The following is a 7,448-nucleotide window of genomic DNA, read 5'->3' as shown; positions in this document are numbered from 1 at the left end:
GGTCGGAGATGATCGATAAAGGTACACCGTGTCGGGCTACGATTTCCTTGATGTAAAGTTGGGCAAGTTTCTCCATTTTGTCGGTCTCCTTCATGGCGAGAAAGTGTGCGGATTTGGTGAGACGGTCAACAATAACCCAAATGGTATCATAACCGCCCGTCGTTTTTGGTATTTTGGTGACAAAATCCATCGTTATCCTTTCCCACTTCCATTGCGGGATCTCGGGTTGTTGAAGTAGTTCGGACGGTCTTTGGTGTTCGACTTTGACTTTGGAACAGGTCAAACACTTGGAAACATAAGTAGCTACGTCCCTTTTGATGTTCGGCCACTAATATTGTTGTTTAAGTTCGTGGTACATCTTATTGGCACCGGGGTGAATCGAGTATCGTGACTTATGGGCTTCATCTAAAATAAGGCTTCGTAGGTCCCCATATCTAGGCACCCAAATCCTTCCGGCAAAATATCGAAGTCCGGTCTCCCTAACTTCGAATCGAGAGACGAGAATGTTCAAGAGCTCGTGTGAAACGTTTTCATCCTTGAGAGCCTCATCTTGGGTTACCCGAATTTGGCTATTAAGGTTGGTGTGAATGGTGATGTTTAAAGCTCGGACACGAAGAGGCACCGCTCTTTCCTTTTGACTTAAGGCATCGGCTACTACATTTGCCTTTCCCGGATGGTAACGAAGCTCACAATCGTAATCGTTCAAAGTTTCAATCCATCGTCGTTGTCTCATGTTTAGTTGCTTTTGATCGAAGATGTGTTGGAGGCTTTTGTGATCGGTAAAGATAGTACTCTTGGTTCCATAAAGATAGTGCCTCCACATTTTAAGTGCAAAGACAACGGCTTCGAGTTCGAGATCATGTGTCGTGTAGTTTCGTTCATGAATTTTGAGTTGTCGAGAAGCATAAGAAATGACTTTCGTTCGTTGCATCAACACACACCCAAAACCATGTTTCGAGGCGTCACAATACACAACAAAATTGTCATTGCCTTCGGGAAGTGACAAGATAGGAGCGGTGGTTAGCTTTGTTTTCAAGATTTGAAATGCGGATTCTTGTTCGGTCGCCCAAATGAATTTCTTTCCCTTGTGAGTTAATGCGGTTAGAGGACGAGTAACCAAAGAGAAATCCTTGATGAATCTACGGTAGTATCCAGCGAGACCCAAGAATTGACGAATGTGAGTAGGTGTTATAGGAGTCTCCCATTTACTAATGGCTTCGATTTTCGATGGATCGACTTTAATACCTTGGTCACTTACAACATGACCAAGAAATTGAACTTCCTTCAACCAAAATTCACACTTGGAGAATTTGGCATAGAGTTGTTCTTGTCTTAAAAGTTCGAGCACAAGTTGGAGATGTTGTTCGTGCTCTTCTTCTCTCTTAGAATAGACCAAGATGTCATTGATGAACACAATAACGAATTTATCGAGATACGATTTGCACACGCGGTTCATAAGATCCATGAACACCGCCGGTGCATTAGTGAGACCAAATGGCATGACAAGGAATTCATAACTACCATAACGAGTTCGGAAAGCGGTTTTAGAGACATCTTCTCCCTTAACCCTTAATTGATGATAACCCGAGCGGAGATCGATTTTCGAATATACACAAGACCCTTGTAATTGATCAAAGAGGTCATCGATGCGAGGAAGAGGATATCGGTTCTTAACCTTCAATTTGTTTAGTTCACGATAATCAATGTACATTCGTAGGGATCCGTCTTTCTTCTTAACGAACAAAATCGGAGCTCCCCATGGTGAATGGCTAGGTTGGATAAAACCACAATCAAGTAGTTCTTGGATTTGACTTTGCAATTCTTGCATTTCGGATGGAGCGAGTCTATATGGTGCACGTGCTACGGGTGCGGCTCCCGGAATAAGATCGATTTGGAATTCAACTGGTCGATGAGGTGGAAGACCCGGCAATTCGTCGGGAAATACATCGGAATAGTCACTAACAATTGGCACATCATCGATGTGCTTCTCATCGGACTCGACTTTCTTAACGTGAGCAAGGATCGCAAAACAACCCTTACGGAGTAGTTTTCTAACTCTAAGGCACGAAACGAGGTTGAGTCCGGTGCAACTCTTATCGCCATAAACAATCAAAGGTTCACCATTCTCGATAGGAATTCGGATTGCGTTAAGATCACAAAGGATGTGAGATTTCATTTTGGCTAACCAATTCATACCGATTATTACATCAAAGCTTCCTAGTTCCATGGGTATCAAGTCAATTTCAAACTCATTACCCAAAATGTTTAATGTGCACCCCCGGTAATATGTGTCGGCACTCAATAGTTTCCCGTTAGCTACTTCAATGGTATAAGTGGTATCTAGTGGGAGTGGTGGAGTGCTAAAAGAATGAATCAAAGTCTTGGATACAAAGCATTTATCGGCACCCGAATCGAATAAACAAGTAACATAAGTTTTGTTGAGAAGAAACGTACCCGTGACTAATTCATTGTCATCTCGGGCTTCCTCGGTGTTGATGTTGAAAGCTCGGCTGCGCGTATTGGGGTTATCTTTCCTCTTCGGGCATGCATTTCTATAATGGCCTGTTTGGCCACATTCATAACAAGTGCCCGGTTTTGGTTCATTGGGCCCCTTTCGAGCGATGGGGGCAACACTTTTACACTCATTGGCCTTATGACCAACTCCTTGGCACCGGTGGCAAATTAACTTGCAACATTCACCAAAGTGATGTTTGTTGCATTTGTTGCAAAGAGGTAGGTTCCCGACATAACCCTTCTTGCCGTCGGAGGTGTAAGGCTTCTTAACAAAGTTGTTGTTGCTTGTTTAGGGGGCTTCCCACTTTCTTTTGTTGTTACCCAACTTATCCTCGTCTTTAGGTGCCGGCACTACAATTTCGTCCACCGTTTCTATCAATTTGCGGGCCATGTTCAAAGCTTCTTGATGATTAGTGGGGTTGGATGACATTACTCCGTGTTTGATGCTCTTTGGAAGACCATCCATGTAAAGTTCAACCCTTAAAGCTTCGGGGTTCACAAGATTTGGGCACATCAAGGCTAGTTCGGAAAATCGTTGATTATAAGCCTTGAGATCATTTCCGACCGCCTTTAAAGTTCTTAGCTCTTGTTCGAGCCTTCGGGTTTCTTCACGAGGGAAATATTCGACAATCATCTTTTCCCTCAAGTCGGCCCAAGAGAGGGCGTGAGCTTCATCGGTACCCACCGATTGTACATAGGTGTTCCACCACGTGAGGGCGATACCGACAAAGGTGTGGGTGGAATATTTGACTTTATCTTGGTCTTCCATTTGTTCGAACCATCGAGTAAGTACAACCGGTCCCCCGGTTCCATCAAAAGTGTGAGGTTTGCACCCCATGAAGGCTTTGTAGGAGCACCCTTCGCTTGAGTTACCGGCCCCTTGATTGTTGTTGTTGTTGTGGTTGTTGTTATTGTTGTAGGAGTGATCGGCCATGGCCGCTTCCACGGAGGTGGCTATCATTCATTGTAGAGCTTGTTCGGGAGTCTCATGGCGTGGCACACGACGAGGAGGCATTGTTCCTTCAAAACACGAGAATACCGTGGATTAGTATTTTCAATAATACTAATCATGATATGGAAATAGGATAGAGAGAAAAATTTTCCTTGACTCGCCTTAAATTCTTTGTGTCATAATGTCGGAACGTTCATATGAGTCACCGTAATATAATCCCGGAAATTATATTACCCTAATTCATATGTGCATTCGACATTACTTCACTAAGTCAAGGTGGCGCGTCAATCAAATTAAACAACGTGAGATTAAGATGAAATAAAAGTATATATGAGTAGAAACGTTCGAGTATAATGCACAAGTAGTCAAGTAATTCCTACTTCAAGTCTATATGCCGGTTGTAGTCTAGACTCACTAATGTACCCTATGACTCGGGGTTGACACCAATGAACTCTAAATCCCTACAACCAACGCTCTGATACCATCTGTAGCGACCCGACAAAATTGTCATTGACGGCGCCGTCTACTTAGGTCCCGTTACGTGGTCATAAGTCTTTAAAACAATGTTTGACCAAAAGTATGTTGCATTCATTTCAAAAGTAAAGATGTTTCAAGGTTTACAAGGTAGTTTGACAACTAGTTACATAACAAAGTTTAAAGTACAATTTAAACATATGCGACACAAATGAAAGTAGCCAAAAGATGCTCCACGTATGCATGTTTACTCGACATCCAAGCAAGTATCAAAAGTAATGAGCAGGAACATGTATCACACAAATGTTTAAGGACCTGAGAAAAACATAGAAATCTGTCAACGAAGACGTTGGTGAAATCATAGGTTTGAGTAAGTTAGTACAAGTGAAGCACAAGATTTGCAACAATGATATAATAGTAATACATTCCAAAAGTTTGTTTCACGAGCACCCAATTATCAATGCTTAACATTCCTTCCATAGAACCCCATCACAATAGTGTTAGAACATACACTGTTTCTCGAAAATATATTTCATTCGTAAACGGTAGCTGTGACGACCCGGAAATTTCCGAACAAATTTAAACTTTAATCTTTATATTATTCAGACACGATAAGCAAAGTTTGTTAAGTTAAATCTCAAGAATTTTAAACTGTGTTCATACATTCATTATAACCTCGACCAAATTTCGACGATTCACGAACCGTTATATATAAATAGATATGTATATGTATATATATATTATAACTTGAGAATATTAATAAAGTATTAAACGTATAATACTTTACACGAACGTATTTGTTTCAATATGATTTTTGACGAAAAAAATATATATTAAATGATTGAATTATCAGAAACATTGAATTATGATTACAAGTCTCTGTTGAGAGGTCCACTATGATTTGAGAAAATCTATTCCTCTTAACGATATTCAGAATAATTTGTAAAGCTATTTATAAATAAAAACAAAAAGTGTCATTTACGAAAGTTAGACAAAAGTTAGTGGAGAATTGGTTTCCATAATATTCTATTAATCTATTTTCAAACGTACAAAGACATTCTAGTTTAAAAAGAACTTTATTATTAAAACGTATATAACTTTTGACAACTCATTACTTAACCAGTATAATAAATATAACGATATTTATATTTTATTTCATTAAATATATATAACGATTTAAATTAATATTATATATATTTATACGCGTATTATACATACATAGTTTTTTATACTTTTACTATACTTTAACTTTACCTTTACTTTACTTTTACTTTACTTTAACTTTAATAATTCATACTTTAATAATTTACTTTAATAATTTATACTTTAATAATTCACTTTAATAATTCATACTTTAATAATTCACTTTAATAATTCATATTTTAATAATTCACTTTAATAATTCATACTTTAATAATTCACTTTAATAATTCATACTTTAATAATTCACTTTAATAATTCATACTTTAATAATTCACTTTTATAATTCAAAAATCTATTATAAATAGAATTCAATAGGTTTCATTATTTCATAGAAACTTGAAAATATATTTCTCTAAACTCTCTAAATTGATTTATATATATATATATATATATATATATATATATATATATATATATATATATATAATATATATATATATATATATATATATATATATATATATATATATATATATATATATATATATATATATATATTTGCTCTGTATTATTTCAAGATATTATTAGTATACATAAAATATTACGACGGAGTGCTATCCGAGTGATTTCAAAATAGTTTTTTTGAATGAGTCGAAGCTAAGGAAATTATGGGTTATAGCTATGGAGGTGATGGGTATGGTTCATGGGTATGCTCGTGAGGTCAATCTAGTGTTTATCATCTCCGTTGCGTCTACGTACTTTCCTGCAATATTGAATCTCAATATTGATACGTTCGTGAATCCGAGGCCAACCTTGCACTTATTAAATGACGTTATATGTATTTTTACTACGAAATACAGTATTGTGAGTTTCATTACTCCCCTTTTATATATATTTTTGGGCTGAGAATACATGCGCTGTTTTATAAATGTTTTACGAAATAGGCACAAGTACTAAAACTAATTCTATGTGGGTTTAAACCAGAAATATACCCTTAGCTTGGTAACATTAAACTACTTGTCTATGTACGGTAGGCGCGAATCCTAAAGATAGATCTATTGGGCCTGACAAACCCCATCCTGACTATGGGATGCTTTAGTACTTCGAGGTTATTTTAAACACACCTGATCTGGTGTACTTCAGAGGGTAAAACATGAACGTTAAGGCTTGTTACCGGGTGCCTACAACTTATAGAATACTTTTATACACTTGCGAGTGTACATATATTTATAAACGGAAATCTTGTGGTCTATTAATATATTGAAATGATTGTTATGATAAACCTGTGAACTCACCAACCTTTTAGTTGACACTTTAAAGCATGTTTATTCTCAGGTATTAAAGAAATCTTCCGCTGTACATTAGCTCATTTTAAGGATATTACTTGGAGTCATTCATGGCATATTTTGAAAGACGTTGCATTCGAGTCATTGAGTTCATCAAGATTATTATTAAGCCAATTATAGTTGGATGTATTATGAAATGGTGTGCATGCCGTCAACTTTCGTTGTAAAGAAAGTTTGTCTTTTAAAAACGAATGCAATGTTTGTAAAATGTATCATATAGAGGTCAAATACCTCGCGATGTAATCAACTATTGTGAATCGTTTATAATGTATATGAACGGGTCCTTTCAGTTGGTATCATAGCGGTGGTCTTAGCGAACCAGGTCTGCATTAGTGTGTCTAACTGATAGTCGTTAGGATGCATTAGTGAGTCTGGACTTCGACCGTGTCTGCATTTCAAAAGTTTTGCTCATCATTCTTGTCGGAAATTACCTGCTTATCATTCTTAGTCTAGACACATCTTATTGCATTAATTGCATGAATAGTATATAGACAAAATTCATATCTTAGCGTATCTGCTAATTCATATCTTAGCGTATCTGTTACTGTAAACTTTGCTTGACATATTCCGTAAATTCCTCCGTAATCTACGAAACCTTTTGCTCTATATAATTAGAATACCACCCGATAGCCGGAAAATCATTTCATATCGAAAAATTCTTTATTCAATCGTACGAAATGGAATTCGTCATTAGTTCAAGTTCCTCGAATTCCGAAATGGAATCCCACTCAAGTTCCGAAAGCAGTGTGACCGGAATGGATAAACCAATTAGTCATCATCTATTCTGGATGAATTGGGGATGGGTTCGTAGCCTCCTTAATCATTGGAGACAAGAAGAAGATGATCTCTTCCATCAACCACATTGCCCTCTTGGCGAAGAACCTGAAGCACTTACCGGCGAACCTATCCGAAACACCATTTTCTCTCTTATTTCTAGAGTATCTCGTCACGATTACATACTACACCAAATTCTAGATTTTATTTATCCGCTCGTCCGAACCGACAATCACCCCGGTGTA

The sequence above is a fragment of the Rutidosis leptorrhynchoides genome, chromosome 5 (assembly GCF_046630445.1).
Source record: "Rutidosis leptorrhynchoides isolate AG116_Rl617_1_P2 chromosome 5, CSIRO_AGI_Rlap_v1, whole genome shotgun sequence".
Lineage (NCBI taxonomy): Eukaryota > Viridiplantae > Streptophyta > Magnoliopsida > Asterales > Asteraceae > Rutidosis > Rutidosis leptorrhynchoides.
Note: the sequence above shows the minus strand (reverse complement) of the source record.